The following is an 18,853-nucleotide window of genomic DNA, read 5'->3' as shown; positions in this document are numbered from 1 at the left end:
ATTGCCAGAGTAGCTTGATCATCACTTATTGAGGCATCCATGTTGGTTTGTTCATCTGAACTGAGGTAGGGGTTGTCTAGATTGTCTAGAAATGCATGCATACGAGATGTGTCAGGAAGTAAAGAAAAGTGCAGAATATAATTGCTTAAATTGATTGTTGATTTCTTTGGGATTGGTAGAAGTTAAATCAGCTGCAACACAGATTTCAGGTATGGCGGCTGCTAGCAGCGGATTGTCGAAGCTGGTGAGATAACAACTTGCCAGCTTTCTCTCTGTGTTCAGATCATTTTTGCCTCGACTTAAACAGAAGCTGCTCTGTTTGTTTGGTGGAAACATTGCCAAATTCCGAATGGTGTAGCAGTCTCTCTATGTAGAGTTCAGGAGTCGGAGAAGAGGCATACTGTATCTGTTGTCCACATCTAGAATGAGTTGAGATAGCTCCGATAAGCGTTTGGTGCTCTGTTTGTTGTCATACGCTGTGTATGAAATCATTTGGCCCCTTAGATATGCTTTTAATGATTCCCACACAGTAGAGTGAGACACATCAGGGGTGCAGTTGATCTGTAAAGAGACATCAATGTGAGTTGAAATGTATTTTTTAAAGGCACTAGAGGATAGTATTAGTGGGTCGAAACGCCACACGCGCTGTGACACAGTACTGTCCGGAAAGTGGATATCTAGCAGGACAGGGCTATGGTCTGAGAGAATGATGATGTGATATTGGCTATTAGTTACAAAAGGAAGAATTCTATTGTCCAGCAGGAAAAAGTCAATCCTAGAGTATGAGCGGGGGACTGGAGAAAAAAAAGGAGTACTGTTTAGCAGTGGGATTGTTCCTCCCCCATGGATCAGAGAAATGATAATATTCTAGAAACGAGTTGATTACTGTGCCTGATTTTGAAATGATATTGTTGGCTTCGGTCTGGATCTGTCTAGATTCGGACGCAATACACAATTGAAATCTCCGCCCAATATCAAATGATGAGAGTTAAGGTCGGGAAGTGTTGCGATGAGGTTGGAGAAAAATGTAGCGTCATCCCAATTAGGACCATAGAGGTTAGCCAGAATAACCTGTGTGCTAAACAATTTCCCCATCACCAAATTACATCTGCCATTAGTATCTGAAATGACTTTTGGAGGAGACAAACGGGGTGCCTTTTCTGATAAGGACAGCTGCCCCTCTGGCCTTGGCACCAAAGTTGGAGGGAAATATTTGGTCGACCCATCCTCTCTTCAGTTTATCATGGTCGCTGGACTGGAGATGGTTCTCTTGGAGAAAAGCAATGTCCGGACTTAAAACGATAAACCTGAATTAGCTAACACAACGTGGCGTTGGAACACAGGAGTGATGGTTGCTGATAATGGGCCTCTGTACGCCTATGTAGATATTCCTTTAAAAATCTGCCATTTCCAGCTGCAATAGTGATTTACAACATTAACAATGTCTACACCATATTTCTAATCAATTTGATGTTATTTTAATGGTAAAAAAAGAACACGGTAGTGTGTATTTATGTTTTAAGTCATCCCAAGTGGATCGGGGGAGGGGGGAACATATACCTATACCTCCTCTTTCATATATTGTTTTACGATCCTTATATGCATATTGCATAAGATACCTTAGATAACTGAGGTGGTTCCCTCCAGAATCCCTTCCCTAGGTGAACACTTCACTAAGTTCGCCCTGGATAGAGCTCTACGGAGGTTCAGTTTAACATGGTAGAATTTTGCTCTGGTCTAGGAGAGGTAGATGCAGCCTTCCAACAGGGGTCCAAAGTTTTCTTCTGGGTATTTTGTTGTTTTTAGCTGTTTTTTCTTCTCTTTATGTTTTATTACTCTGACCTTTCAGCACAGTGGTCATGTGATCGTACTGACATTCATTTCTGATTACTATGACTATGCCTAATTCACATAATCTAGGCTCCACATGCTTTATCAGCTGGGACGTGAGAGGAATTAACCAGGTGGTCAAGCGTAGCCGAGTGTATGCTCATCTTAGGTCCTTAAGCACTTTATCTATGGACAGGGTAGGCTGCATTCTGCCTACGGTCTCAAGTCCCTCCCTCACGCCGAAAATGCGATCGTTCCCTCGGCGCTGTCTGTTCTCGAGGTCCTCAACCTTCGAAGTGAGCTTGACGACATCTGACGACAGCCGGGTTGACTTGCTCTTTCAGTGTCACCACTTTGTTGGAGTAAATATTTGATCCATCTTTCAGAGTCCGTGTCAGGTGAGCCCGAGGCTTCAGCAGAGGCCTGCTACTTTGTGGCCCGTGGCCATTGTTGTCTCGACACTTTACGATTAAAATGCGAAAAATGTCAGGAAAAAAAGCCAGATTAAATTAGGTTTGATTCCAAATGAAATGTTACAATGTTAACACAGTGGGGGAGGTGTTGGTCAAGTATTAATAGTAAATTGTTCGCCCTGGATCTGAGCCCCGAGAAAACGCATCTTCACATGTTGCTGCTCACCAGCACCCCCCCCCCCCCCCAGCCCATTTCTATTTTATTGTAACAATAAAAATAAAATAAAAATGTCCTAAGTTTCCTCTCTATGGGGTGAAAGGGTTTGATATTACGAGATGTTGGAGCAGGGGTAGTCGGTGTATGTGAATGTGTGTAGAATGCTGAGTAAACCAGGTGTCACTAAAAGAGTTTGAAATAGGGACAGTCCTCGTTATAGAAAGACAGTAAACGACATTTTGAATACAGCATCTTGTATCGGACATGACACACCCTGTGGCCTTCAGTACCTCCACCCTCTTTATCCCACTGAAAAACCTCCAGCTACACCCCTGGCATACAAACACACACGACCACCACCTGGGAGCTCAGGAAAGGACTCGTTCTTACTTCTCCAAATGTAAGAGATGGAGACCGGCACACTGTCAAAAAAGAGGAACTCTCCATCTTTCTCTTATACTACTTACTGTATCCTATGACACAGTTTCCGTGCTGAAGGTGCTGCCAGCGTGAGCTGGAGCGGTGGCGTCAGCGGCCCATCGTCCACACGCCTCCTCCCCTGATTAGAGGGTCAGAGCCGAGGATCAGGGGTCCGGAGAGAGCCTGAAGCCCCTCTAACACAACCCTTTCCAGATTACCTGATACGTGCTATCAGGGGACAGAGATAGTTGCTGACACTCCAAGGGGGCTGTTTCTGATGGCCACGACATTGGTAGAATGGAGACCCTGGGTGTCTGAACTACACACAGACACAAGGGCAGGCACTTTATGGTTATGTTGGAAAGAGAGGGGGTTGGAGTGAGAGAAAGAGGGAGAGAAAGAAAAAAAGCACATGAACTGCAGCAAGCGAAGAAGGACAGAGGGGAGAGGTCAGAAGGGTTGGTATTACTCATCCTGGGGGACGGTGGAAGGCGATTGTCTCATGGACTGACAGTGTGTCTGTGATCAGCAACGTCTCCGAGGTATGTAGCATTTGCAAACAGCATGATACTGAGCCACTACACGCTCCATTTAACTCCTGGCCCAGCCAATCCCTTCCCACCCAACAGAGCTATGAGCTCATCCATCATGCAGGCTCACCCAGCCCCCCCAGCCCTCTGGCCCCCCAGGCCAACCTTGAAACCAAACTAAGCACCAGATTAAAACAGAGCTTGCTACATCAAACAGCAAGGATTCATAAGAACACTTTTTTTTCATAAAACAAGATTCTCTTTTTTGGTTTGAAATAAAAGCTGTTGCTATTTCAGTTTTTTTTTAACGATGCGACAGCTGCATTCTGCCGTGCTTGGCTGCCACCTTGACAGCACCATGTTGATGTAATACAGGTGGTGATTGGCCGGTGGTTCCAGCCATCCAATAAGAGGGCCAGGGCTGCATTGGGCCAACTCCACTCTCAAGGGGGAGGATGGGGGCTGAGTTAAACCAAGGCCAGGATTCAACGTTCCCTCAACAGTGAAAAGCACACGGACAACATCAGAACAAATCCAAAACTACATTAAGAAACAGGGCACATGGGAACACTTAGCTCATAACATCATGACTTACATCTCTCTCCTCCCTCACCCTCATCTGGTTCTTGGATGAGTCTCGCAGGCAGCTCAATTCATTTAGAACAAATGCATTTTTAGGAAATGGTGCAATATTCTGCTGAAAAAAGCATCAGCCAACCAAGGTGGCTTTCATAAAACACATGTTCAGTAAAAGGCTGGAAAGTCTGATATGGGGATTACTGTGGACTAAGCTCATTTTCCTACACATGCTCAGACTCAGTCACACTGTTTTATTAGGAATGAGGATTACCCTTTGGATTGGCCTCCTCGAGATCTACAGTGCACCTTCCTTCCTACCTCCCTTTCTCTCCTCAACCATCTATCAGTCTTTTTACGTCTCTGTCTAACCCTCTTTCTCCTGTCCCATTCTCCTGAGAGGAAAGCTTCTCAAAACGATGGTCCCCAGGTGTACAATGCGGCACTCACCGGTTCTGTCAGAATGGCTATATAGTGTCACCTTGCACCACATTTATAAACAAGCAAACGAACACAAACACGCACGCACACACACACACACACACACACACACACACACACACACACACACACACACACACACACACACACACACACACACACACATACACACACACACACACACACACACACACAAAATGTCAGCTTTACAGCAGATTTCCAGCACAAATTCTCTGCTGTGTAAGCAAAATAACTGAATAAAGTCACAGGCAACACACCACTGTATGAATACACATTGTACACAAGCTTGACAAAAAGCCACTCGTGGGCATATAAAACAGTGCGAGGTGACCAACATGTGAAGCTACTTATTAGGGATTGACCCGCGCGAGCACGCACGCACACACACACGCACACACTGAATGAGTGTGTCTCAGCTTAGCTGTCATGGTGACGAAGAGCTGGGACACTTCAGGAGAGCTCTGGGAGCAGATAGCTTTGGACCACGGGAGAAAAATGCTCAGGAGAAGAAAAACAAAAGGGATGCAATGATAGGAGAGAAACAATTTGATAACCTGAGTCCCTGAGTGAAACGCCTCTCGCTCTGATATGTCTACGACTAATGTTTGTGCTCTCTGGAAGCAAGGCCATCGCTTTTAAATAATACCGGCCCTATACAACACAGCCAAGATTATTGTTTCTGCTGACTGTTAGGCATGGTCCTAGCAGCCAACAGCAATATATATATATTACTCCACTCAGCCACAAAACAAGCTTTTGATTTGGGCTGATAGCGACAGTATAATAGCTGGAGAAGACGACGGGCCTATTGTGAAATATCTAGTGATAAAGAAAGAAAGCGACTTTGCATGGGTATTAGAGGGGAATGTGTTATTTATTACCCTGCGATGGACGGAAGGCAGTGAGAGAAGAGAAGAGCAGGTAATGAAAAACAGCATTTTCATCTGCTTCACACCCACTTTAAAACATATCAGACAGGTTCCACATTTAATATATATACACAGAGAGAGAGAGAGAGAGAGAGAGAGAGAGAGAGAGACACAGAGAGAGAGAGACACACACAGAGAGAGAGAGAGAGAGAGAGAGAGAGACACACAGAGAGAGAGAGACACACAGAGAGAGAGAGAGAGAGAGACCCAGAGTGAGAGAGAGAGAGACAGAGAGAGAAAGAGAAAGACAAACAGAGACAGAGAGACAGACAGAATCATCTAGAATGTCATTGTGTGTTGTAGCGATGAGTAAGGGGCCTAGCCCGAACCATGAAAAACAGCCCCAGACCATTGTTCATCCTCCAACAAACATTACAGTTGGCACTGTGCATTCAGGTAGCGTTTTCCTGACATCCGCCAAACCCAGATTCGTCCATCGGGCTGCCAGATGTGAAAGCGTCATTCATCACTCCAGAGAACACGTTTCCACTGCTCCAGAGTCCAATGGTGGTGAGCTTTATATCATTCCAGCCGACACTTGGCATTGCGCATGGTGATCTTAGGCTTGTGTGTGGCTGCTCTGCCATGGAAACCCATTGATGAAGCTCCCAAAGAACAGTTATTGTGCTGACGTTGCTTCCAGAGGCCGTTTTAGAACTCGGTAGTGAGTGTTGCAACTAAGGACAGACCATTTTTTACTCACTACGCTCATCAGTACTCGGTGGTACCGTTCCGTGAGCTTGTGTTGCCTACCACTTTGCAGCTGAGCCGTTATTGCTCCTAGACATTTCCACTTCACAATAACAGCACCTATAGTTGACCGGGGCAGCGCTAGCAGGGCAGAAATTTTACAAACTGACTTGTTGGAAAGGTGGCATCCTATGACAGTGCCACATTGAAAGTCACTGAGCTCTTCAGTAAGGCCAATCTACTGCCAATGTTTTGTCTATGGAGATTGCATGGCTGTGTGCTCGATGTTATACACCTGTCAGCAGTGGGTGGGGCTGAAATTGCCGAATCCACAAATTTGAAGTGGTGTCCACATACTTTTGTGTATATAGTGTATATCCCCTATTACTATTAAACGGTTATAAATACTTAAATACAAATACTTCTGCAGTGTCCTTCCTGAAGGTGAGCAGCTGCAGATTATATCTGCCAAGGATGGGGCATTGGGTTGTTTTTTAATAGGAGGATGTGCAGCTATGTGGCTGTGGGAGGAGAGAAGGACCAGGAGGATCAGTTTCCTGCCAGGCTGAGACAGGGGAGTATGGCACGGCCACAGCCCCAGGGCAGTGAGGGGTACGGTGGGGTGGACAGACCCAGCTGAGGGCCCCTGAGTGTAATCAGCCACAATGGATTCTGGATTTAGAGTCATACACTGCTCTCCTCAATCAAAACCAGGCTTCAGATCCAAGGTAAAAATAGCCACAGGTCAGTGGAAGACAGAGGACGGAGCAGAGACATGGAAAAAGAAAAAGCAGGGGAAAGGAAAAAAAGAGAGGGAAGAAAGATAGAGAGAAACAAGGGCAGGTTTATTATGTTCTGCTGGTACAGTACTGTAGGAGAGTCCTGGGTTTTAGTGAGTGTGCCCGTGGGACTCAAAGGCATGTGTCTGTCTGTCTGTCTGTCTGTCTTTCAGGGACAGACTAGAGCAAGGGGCTGGCTGGGTATTAGAGGGGAATGTGTTATTTATTACCCTGCGATGGACGGAAGGCAGTGAGAGAAGAAAAAAAAAAAAAAGACAACACACACAGCATTTAATCAGTCAGCTCTTCCTGCAGGGCCCATTCTATTGAGACTCCAGAGAGAGGAGAGGAGGAGGAACACTGACTGGGAATAATCCTTGCTGTTTAATTACTAAAACAAACTCGGTTTTACCATGCATGGTAGTTAAACACACGTCTGAACAGACAGATGGCTCAATGACAAACATCATTAGTCAGATAATGGGCTGTCCTCTTGTCTTCACCGTTACAGATCACACAGTTTTATTGCAGATTTGCAGAGTAGGCGCTGCCATCTACTCTACTGCATTTCCTTGTAAGGGTTCTGTGCTAGTGTCAGCGGTATACAGAGCTACTCTCACGTCTCATCTCCTTGCCCGCTTGCTCTTTCTCCTCACCTGTCTTTCCACTCCTCTCCTCATTTCTACCTTCCTCTCATGTACTTCTTTCCTCGTCTACAGGCATGACTCCTGGCGCCTCTGTCGCCCCGCTGAAACCTCCCTTCTCTCTCTCTCTCTCCTCCCCTGAGGCAGCAGGCTACAGATGCCCCCACACCTCCATCACACCTCCCAGCCACAGAGCTAGTATCTCACATCTCTTCTCTGGCCCATTCAGTTGGTGAAAAGGGAGAGGGAACTTTCACTTCTCAGAAGGCACACACACACCTCTACTGAGAGAGTGGGGGTAGAGAGAGCATACCTGTTAAATATATAATACATGACTCAGTTAGACCACAATAACACAATGAAAGGATCAAAATGAGACCACAAGTTTACTAACACTGCATGTTCCAACAGCAGGCAGTGTGTGTGTGTGTGCGAATGTAAGTGTGTACATGCAGCTCTGTAATTGAGCCACGTGAGATCACAGGGATTGAGGTGACACTCTTTATTGTGCTTTAAGTGGCTCTATATACATCTCCATGTAAAAACATAAACATTGGTAATTTTATATTGTGGTACAGGATTTTTATTGTGTGTTTTACTGAATTAAAACCCTCCTAGGCAGATAGTGAATATATTACTCATGGTCACTATCTCTCAATGGAAAGTTTGGGCTAGTCTGTAATGTGAGGTGACGCCAAATGGATCTGTGCAGTTCAACAGGTTCAGGGAAATGGAATCCATTAGACCAGCAGCACATCATGATGTCTGGAAACACTGTGATACATTCTGCAGGTGTAAATTAGTATGGACACCACCATGCTTTCCTCACTACCACGTATACGGCAAGTCAAGAGAATATCCTGCCATTGGAGCATAATAACCAGATGACAACAGAGAGAGGGAGGAAACAGACTGTTATTCTACTGAGTCGGTCTGTTAGAGCTGTGGTGGCAGCCCTTTAATTAACTGTAGGGAAGCAGCATCACGGAAAAGCAAAGAGAGGAAGAGAGGTCTTTAATGTTTCAGCCCGCTGTCTCACACATGACGAGCTACGCTCCGCAGCTATGCTGAGACACCTCACAGCACTCTCCATCTGGGAATAATGCATCACCACTCCGCTCCGGAGGCGAGGCGCCGGCTGCGGAAACGTCGCAGACTCTTGGGACAAATGGGAAACTGTGGAGTGTAATTGGATTGTAAGTGAGCGAGCAACTCCAATATCTATCTGCCAATTATCAGCGTCTTTTTCAGAGGCGACAGCCACATTTTTGGGGGACAGATTAAAAAGACTAGATCAGGAGAGTCTTATTCTCCAGGCCTATTCTTGTGTGCCTTCCCAAAGTGAAGGGTTCCACTGACTGAATAAACCTCAGTTCATTTTTTATCACTAAAAAGCAGAGCAATTTTGGCTTTAATAGGATGTTTGTGATTGACAGGGGTTGAGGAGATAGGGCGACGTGAGTAGGGAACAGGAAAGGTTGAGAAACTTAGCAGGCTAAAAGTTGCAGACTTATTATATTGATGCAGGCTTGAGGAACCAATGCCAGTAATCACTGATCGTGTTTGTTCATGGCCAGCACTTGACTATATTATTTATGTCAGCATACACATTTGGAAAATGGTGTTTTGGGGCATGTATTTGAGTAAACAAAGTGTAAAAGGTTTTGCTAATAAATCATTAGATTAGAGTCTTTTCTCAGCCCACAACTGTCTTCCAATACCTCCATAACTCTACTCGAAATTTTACAGAGTAGCGGACAGCCATAAAACACTGTATTTCACTCTACCACCCCTCCCCAACCCCCTATCCTCTTGTCCCAGGTCAGATGCACAGTGCACTACACTATCAGGTGTCTCAATGCTATCTGCTATCCTAATAACTGGAGCTAATGGACAGCCTCGTTAAGATACACTTAAATGAACTACCTTTATCCACTCTCACTGTAGTGTCTTGATCCATCTGTGTCTCTCTCACTCCATCTCCATCTCTCTCTCAATTCCATTTCCCTCCTCCTGTCCTATCTCAGTAACGGTCTACTGTAACCTAAACAACCTGTCAACACACTGACATTAGCATGCACCCATTGTCTCCATTCAGATGGGTGCGTTATGAAGCTCACAGAGGAGGTGGGGATGGGAGGCGTAAGGGTGATGAGTTGGTTAGAGGGAACGGAGGGGGTAGTTGGCTACAGTTGAGTCTGGCGTGCAACATCTCTCACTCACGCTCCATTCTATAGCTTCCAGTTCAGTTGAGGAAGCGTTAGAGAGATTCAACCACTATCCAGCAGCTTCACAGAATGAACTGTACCACAGTACAGGTAGTCTATCTCATCATCAGGTGGTTCAGCAGCTCCATACGCTCTTCTTGTTTCTCTCTAGCCTATATTTCCCCTTTAAGTGCTTTAAGTGACTCTTAAGGATACGCCCCTTTTTTTCAATTTTCGCCTAAAATGACATACCCAAATCTAACTGCCTATAGCTCAGGCCCTGAAACAGGGATATGCATATTCTTGGTACCGTTTGAAAGGAAACATTTTGAACTTTGTGGAAATGTGAAAGGAATGTAGGAGAATATAACAGAATAGATCTGGTAAAAGATAATACAAAGAAAAAAACAACCTTTCTTTTGTATTTTTTTGTACCATCATCTTTGAAATGCAAGAGAAAGGCCATAATGTGTTATTCCAGCCCAGGTGCAATTTCCATTTTGTCCACTGGATGGCAGCAGTGCATGGGCAAAGTTTTAGACTGATCCAATGAACTATTGCATTTCTGTTAAAATGTTGTATCAAGACTGCCAAAATGTGCCTAATATGCTTATTAATAACTTTTCATGATCAAAATTATGCACTCTCCTCAAACAATAGCATGGTATTATTTCACTGTAATAGCTACTATAAATTGGACAGTGCAGTTAGATTAACAAGAATTTAAGCGTTCTGCCAAAATCAGATATGTCTTTGTCCTGGGAAATGTTCTTGTTACTTACAACCTTATGCTAATCGCATTAGCCTACATTAGCTCAAACGTCTTGAGGAAGGGACACTGATCCCGAATACGTTTTTAAGGCAGGATAGCAGAGCTCTCCCTCTCTTTGCCAAGCCCCAGCTACCCTCATCTCTCTGGACCGGCTGTGCTCCGTGGCCTGGGGGGGTTGGAGGGTAGAAGGGGGAAGAGGGGGTTTATGGCAGTGAGAGGTGTGTCTGCGTCTGCCGGGGGCATTGTGCTGTGCTGCACCTACAGAACCAGCTGCTACCCTTCAGAGCTGCAGAGAAACCACCTTCTCTCAGACACTCAGACAGAGCACAACACACTACACTGGACCAACTACGAATCGCTCCACGGAGGATTCAACAAAGGACGATTCTGACTGGAAACGTATACATAAACACAAAACTAATAAACAAGACACTTTAAAAGGTGTCCACACAAATGTGGTGAAAAAAATACTGTAGTACAATGTAAGCAACAAAGTACCTTACACCCAGTCAAGTGTGTTAGCTACAGGCATGGTGTGTCCCACGCATACTCCTGTAAATATACTTTGAGAGGAGATGAGAGGAGCTTCAGACGGTGCAGTTAAAGGATGCCCACCATTCCTGACCCATGTGGGAGTGGTAGGTAGCAGGTAGCAGCCATCCATACCTGTTGCCTCCACACAGACACATTTCAGGCATGCAGAGGGTTATATCTGTAGGTGTGTTTCTGTAGCTACGGTATATATTTGTGGGGAAATAGATGTCCTGTGTAGGAGTGGTATCAGCCACCTGTACCTGGGGTTATTGCAGACATATCTTTATGTGTTTCTGTAGCTCTATTTGTGTGGGAATACAAGTGTGTTGTGTATGTTAACAGCAGTGGGGATCCTTCCATGTCACTGTGGACAACGGACTCAGTGACAATATAACAGGAGGGTTAAGAGAATAATGGAAGACTACGATGTGTGTGTGTGTGTCGCATGTCTGAGCAGCATGATTGTATGAGGGAATGTGTGTCCGTGTTGCTGGTGTGTGAGGTGTCAGCAGCGTTGCCGTGGGGATGGTCTCCGGGGTGATGGATGAGGTCCTGTCTCCACGGCAGCCCCAGCGCTGTGCCACTACCATGACAAATGAAGCCTCGGCTAATAAATCTGTACAGGTCCCTATAGTAACACAAACATCATGGCAGGAGGGGTCAGCCCTCCCCCACCGGCTCATTGAAATACACACAGCATAGCAGGACAGGGACACTCAAAATCTTTCTCCTCCCCTGGTTGCACCAGCCCCATGTAATCAACCCTCTCCCCCCTCTCCCCTGTACTGCATCACTGCACCCCCTATTCAGGCTGAGGTAGCATTCCAGAGGACAGGGGAACATGGGTTGTCCTAGTTTGTCTGCCATATGCTGGGTGGACAGAGAGAGAACGCATCATAAATACACAAACCTACAGGTCAGTAGTTCATGAGCTATTGTTGAAGATCCATTGCCATTTATATTCTCAAACTGTAATAATATGATCAAGGTCCACTAAAAATGAGCCCTGGATCAATACATGTCAAAACATAACTGTATGGACACAGACTGAAACACACACACGACACATCTCAGTTATTGTTATAGGGACAAACTTAGAAGACATGCCCCAGGGAGGGAGTTTCATTTATTTATTAATTTCCTCTACATTTACCAACCAAATAAATGAATGTTGGACTAGTGAGCAGTGAACAGGGAAATGTGAGACTGAGAGAACATTACTTTATTTCTGAAAGGAGCCTCAATGAGAAAAAAAAGAACCCGGTCAGACCCCATCTTCTACCACATAAAGACAACCTTATCAGACCCCATCTTCTACCACATGAAGACAACCTCATCAGACCCCATCTTCTACCACATAAAGACAACCTTATCAGACCCCATCTTCTACCACATAAAGACAATCTTCTCCGACCCCATCTTCTACCACATAAAGACAACCTTATCAGACCCCATCTTCTACAACTTAAAGACAACCCTGTCAGACCCCATCCTCTACCACATAAAGACAACCCTGTCAGACCCCATCCTCTAGTTACAATATAAGATTACCTTATCAGACCCCATCTTCGGAGACATGAAAACAACCCTGTCAGACCCCATCTTCTACCACATAAAGACAACCCTATCAGACCCCATTATCTACCACATAAAGACAACTCTGTCAGACCCCATCCTCTAGACACCACATAAAGACAACTCTGTCAGACCCCATCCTTAGTTACAACATAAGACAACCCCATCAGACCCCATTGTCTACCACATAAAGACAACCCGATCAGGCCCCATCCTCTAGTTACCACATAAAGACGACCCATCAGACCCCAACCTCTACCACATAAAGACAACCCTGTCAGACCCCATCTTCTATACACCACATAAAGACTACCCTATCAGACCCCATCTGCTAGTTTGCACATAAAGACAACCCCATCTGACTCCTTCCACTAGTTACTACATAAAGACTTCCCTATCAGACCCCATCCTCTACCACATAAAGACAACCTTATCAGACCCCATCGTCTACCACATAAAGACAACCTTATCAGACCCCATCCTTTACCACATAAAGACAACCTTATCAGACCCCATCGTCTACCACATAAAGACAACCCTATCTGACCCCATCCACTAGTTACCACTTAAAGACAACCCTGTCAGACCCCATCCTCTACCACATAAAGACAACCTTATCAGACCCCATCGTCTACCACATAAAGACAACCCTATCTGAACCCATCCACTAGTTACCACATAAAGACAACCCTATCAGAACACATCCTCTTTTTACCACATAAAGACGGCCCTGTCTGACCCCATCCACTAGTTACTACATACGGACAATCCTGTCAGACCCCATCCACTAGTTACCACATAAAGACAACCCTATCAGACCCCATCCTCTAGTTACCACATAAAGACAACCCTGTCTGACCCCATCCACTAGTTACTACATACGGACAATCCTGTCAGACCCCATCCACTAGACACCACATAAAGACTACCCTATCAGACCCCATCTGCTAGTTTGCACATAAAGACAACCCTATCTGACCGCTTCCACTAGTTACCACAAAAATACCACCCTGTCAGACCCCATCTTCTACCACATATTGACAACCCTATCTGACCCCATCGTCTACCACATAAAGACAACCCTGTCAGACCCCATCCACTAGTTACCACATAAAGACAACCTTATCAGACCCCATCCTCTAGTTACCAAATAAAGACAACCCTGTCTGACCCCATCCACTAGTTACTACATACGGACAATCCTGTCAGACCCCATCCACTAGACACCACATAAAGACTACCCTATCAGACCCCATCTGCTAGTTTGCACATAAAGACAACCCTATCTGACCCCTTCCACTAGTTACCACAAAAATACCACCCTGTCAGACCCCATCTTCTACCACATATTGACAACCCTATCTGACCCCATCGTCTACCACATAAAGATAACCCTATCAGACCCCATCCTCTAGTTACCACATAAAGACTACCCTATCAGACCCCATCCTCTAGTTACCACATAAAACTACCTTATCAGACCCCATCCTCTAGTTACCACATAAAGACTACCCTATCAGACCCCCTCCTCTTTTTACCACATAAAGACATCCCTGTCAGACCCCATCCTCTAGTTACCACATAAAGACAACCCTATCAGACCACATCCTCTTTTTACCACATAAAGACAGCCCTATCATACCCCATCCTCTAGTTACCACATAAAGACAACCCTGTCTGACGCCATCCACTAGTTACTACATACAGACAATCCTGTCAGACCCCATCCACTAGTTTCTACATAAAGACAACCCTATCTGACCCCATCCACTAGTTACCACATAAAGACTACCTTGTCAGCCCCATCTGCTAGTTCCCACATAAAGACAACCACATCTGACCCCATCCAGTAGTTACCACTTAAAGACAACCCTGTCAGACCCCATCCTCTACCACATAAAGACAACCTTATCAGACCCCATCGTCTACCACATAAAGACAACCTTATCAGACCCCATCCTTTACCACATAAAGACAACCTTATCAGACCCCATCGTCTACCACATAAAGACAACCCTATCTGACCCCATCCACTAGTTACCACATAAAGACAACCCTATCTGACCCCATCCACTAGTTACCACATAAAGACTACCTTGTCAGCCCCATCTGCTAGTTCCCACATAAAGACAACCACATCTGACCCCATCCAGTAGTTACCACTTAAAGACAACCCTGTCAGACCCCATCCTCTACCACATAAAGACAACCCTATCAGACCCCATCGTCTACCACATAAAGACAACCTTATCAGACCCCATCCTTTACCACATAAAGACAACCTAATCAGACCCCATCGTCTACCACATAAAGACAACCCTATCTGACCCCATCCACTAGTTACCACTTAAAGACAACCCTGTCAGACCCCATCCTCTACCACATAAAGACAACCTTATCAGACCCCATCGTCTACCACATAAAGACAACCCTATCTGACCCCATCCACTAGTTACCACATAAAGACAACCCTGTCTGACCCCATCCACTAGTTACCACATAAAGACAACCCTATCTGACCCCATCCACTAGTTACCACATAAAGACAACCCTGTCAGACCCCATCCACTAGTTACCACATAAGGACAACCCTGTCAGACCCCATCCACTAGTTACCACATAAAGACAACCCTGTCAGACCCCATCCACTAGTTACCACATAAAGACAACCCTGTCAGACCCCATCCACTAGTTACCACATAAAGACAACCCTGTCAGACCCCATCCACTAGTTACCACATAAAGACAACCCTGTCAGACCCCATCCACTAGTTACCACATAAAGATAACCCTGTCAGACCACATCCACTAGTTACCACATAAAGACAACCCTGTAAGACCCCATCCTGTACTTACCACATCAAGAGAACCCTATCTGACCCCATCCACTAGTTACCACATAAAGACAACCCTGTCAGACCCCATCCTGTACTTACCACATAAAGATAACCCTATCTGACCCCATCCACTAGTTATCACACAAAGACAACCCTGTCAGACCCCATCCTCTACTTACCACATAAAGAGAACCCTATCTGACCCCATCCACCAGTTACCACATAAAGACAACCCTGGCAGACCCCAACTCTACAGTTAGCACTATGCATTGGGGCAGGTAGCGTTCTCCTGGCATCCGCCAAACCTAGGTTCGTACGTCGGACTGCCAGTCGTTGAAGCGTGATTCATCACTCCAGAGAATGCATTTCTACTGTCCAATGGTGGCGAGCTTTACACCACTCCAGCCAACCTTTAGCATTGTGCATGGTGATCTTAGGCTTGCATGCGGCTGCTCGGCCATGGAAACCCATTTCATAAAGCTCCCAAAGAACCGCTATTGCGTTGACGTTGCTTCCAGCAGCAGTTTGGAACTCGGTAGTGTGTGTTGCAACTGAGGACAGATGATTTTTACGCACTACCCCCTTCAGCACTCAATGGTTCCGTTCTGTTTGTGTGGCCTACCAACTCGCGGCTGAACCGTTGTTGGTCCTAGACGTTTACGCTTCACAATAACAGCACTTACAGTTGACAAGGGTAGCTCTAGCAGGGCGGTGGCATCCTATGACGGTGTCACGTTGAAAGTCACTAATCTCTTCAGTCAGGCCATTCTACTGCCAATGTTAGGCTATGGAGATTGCATGGCTGTGTCCTCGATTCTATACACCTGTCAGCAATGAGTGTGGCTGAAATAGCTGAATCCACTAATTTGAAAGCTGTAAATTCATTTATTGCCACCGGGGCCCGCCGGTGTAACTGCTAACCTGCTTTCTGACTGAACACTGTACTGCATGAGTGTAGCAGGTTTACTAACGTGTGAGTTTTAGTAGTTCTAGTTGACTATGACGTTATTATATGAAGGTTTGGCTCGGAAAGGTTTTTTCGCCTGGTCACAGAGAGCCACAGGTCCACAGGCGAAGAGAACAGGTGACAGGAGGAGAGCTCGTAGATAGTTGGGAGAAGGAATTACTTGCAGCTGTCGGACTAATGATGACATCCTAGATCAGTTAGATGCAGACAAACAGAGTGCAAGGCGGTATAGAATCTGTCACTATGTGTCACCTTGATTACTCAGTTCTCTCTACCTCTGCACCTCCGTCGTAAACTTTTGTGCACAGGCTTGGTTGTAGCAACCTCATGATGGGTACAGGGGAAACTCAAGTATCATGTAGTAGCCTAAACCTATTGACGTTAAGTTGAGCTGGGTGAATGGAATATGAATGACAGTCAAATACATTTTATTTGTCACATGCGCCAAATACAACGTTAACGGGAAATGCTTATTTTACAAGCCCTTAACTAACAATGCAGTTAAGAAATGTAAGAGTTAAGAAAATATTTACTAAATAAACTAAAGTAAAACTTTTTTTAAGTAACAATAAAATACAATAAAATAACAATAACGAGTTCAATGTTAATAGTCTGGGTAGCCATTTGATTAGCTGTTCTGCAGTCTTATGGCTTGGTGGTAGAAGCTGTTAAGAAGCCTTTTGGTCTCAGACTTGGAGCTCCGGTACCACTTGCAGTGAAGTTGCAGAGAGAACAGTTTATGACTAGGGTGGCTGGAGTCTTTGCCAATTTTTAGGGCCTTCCTCTGACACTGCCTGGTATAGAGGTTCTAGGTGGCAGGAAGCTTGGACGGACGTCACTGGTACTGAGGGAACGATAAAATATTCCATAGTTGTTTTATATCAATTTGACATCCACGGTAAGTGTCAAAATGAATAATTATGGGTTTCTGCAGCTCCCACACAAAAGTGCTGCACTATTGCTGAGCTAACAAACCCCTACAATATGGAATTGAAAAGATTTATCATGTTACCAGTTGAATGCTGCAATATGATGCAGAGCACTGATACTGTAATTCCCGAGCCTAAGAAAACAATTGCATCTGCCTGAGCAGGTTAGTGAGCGTAGCTCTCACAGAACGGGCGTGACCTGCCTGGAGAGCAACTGCCTACATACCGAACGTCCCTATGGGACAAGCTATGAGGAAATTGTTTCTCTAGTCGACAGAGAGCAAAAACAAACAGAGGGGAAAAGCTAATGATGTATCAGATCTTGGATGGGATGAGACGTTCCATTTGTGTAACCTGCTGAGTGAGCCTAATTTGTGGAGAAACTTTCCAGCTCTCTTATTGGCCAACACTAGGTAACGCAACAGAAGACAAAACAATGGGAGGGACTTTAATAATCTGGCCATCACTTTTTCTTTCCTGTTTCTATATCTCTTTCTCTCTCTTTCTCTGTCTCCCATGAAATCAAATCAAGTTTTATGTGTCACACGCTTCGTAAACAACAGGTGTAGACTAACAGTGAAATGCTGACTTATGGGTCCAACAATGCAGAGTTAAAGATAAATAAATACACAGTGAATAACAATAACAAGTTAAAATACCATGGCTATATACCGGGAGTACCAGTACCGGGAAAAACACACACACACACGTTAGCTTCCCTCTTACGGCCGGTACTGAATATTCAAGACCGCAGCTGGAAAGTTTGGCATGTTGGCAGCATTTTTCATTTACGGTTTGATATGAACCTTTATAGACACTGGCCATTTTTGTACATCAAGCCAATGTCCTTTTGACAAGGCATGCGGTTTTAATCAGAAGATCTGTCTCAAAGACCAGATAGGCACTAAGCACTTTGGCCACATGAAAAACACCCTATTCAACACAGGGGATTAAGCATGCGTCCCTGAGGGGCCCCTGTGTTTAGAATCAGCGTGGCAGATGTGTTGTTGCCTACCCTTACCACCTGGGGGGCGGCCCGTCAGTTTTGCAAGCACCCTCAAAACTTGAGTCATCTTAAGCATTGTGTTGTGTGACAAAACTGCACATTTTAGAGTGGCCTTTTATTGTCCCCAGCACAAGGTGCACCTGCCGTTTAATCAGCTTCTTGATATGCCACACCTGTCAGGTAGATGGATTTTCATGGCAAAGGAGAGATGCTCACTAACAGGGATGTGAACAAATTTGTGCACAACATTTTTGAGAAATAAGCTTTTTGTGTATATGGAAAGTTTCTGGGATCTTTTATATCAGCTCATGAAACATGGGACCAACACTTTACATGTTGCGTTTATATTTTTGTTCAGTATAGATATTTTGTCCAAATCGTGCACATTGTCTGAGACCATACTCCATCATTAATCAGAAATGTGAGACTCCTGTTCTTACCCCTCAGCGGGTCCAGCTGTGCCACGCAGGGATGTCGTCATGGGAGGGGGCGGAGGGCACACCCACAACACCCTAGATCCCACACCGACCATCAAC

General features: G+C 45.2%; 1 protein-coding gene across 6 annotated transcripts in view; it reads right to left on the bottom strand.

Moving 5' to 3' along the window:
* Positions 1-18,853, bottom strand: part of sulf2b (sulfatase 2b) — a 197,611-nt gene that overhangs the window by 139,814 nt on the left and 38,944 nt on the right. The window lies entirely within an intron of this gene.

This window comes from Oncorhynchus kisutch, linkage group LG17, assembly GCF_002021735.2.
Source record: "Oncorhynchus kisutch isolate 150728-3 linkage group LG17, Okis_V2, whole genome shotgun sequence".
In the NCBI taxonomy this organism is placed as follows: Eukaryota; Metazoa; Chordata; class Actinopteri; order Salmoniformes; family Salmonidae; genus Oncorhynchus; species Oncorhynchus kisutch.
The sequence above is the reverse complement of the archived record's forward strand: the minus strand, read 5'-3'. Positions and strand labels throughout refer to the sequence as shown.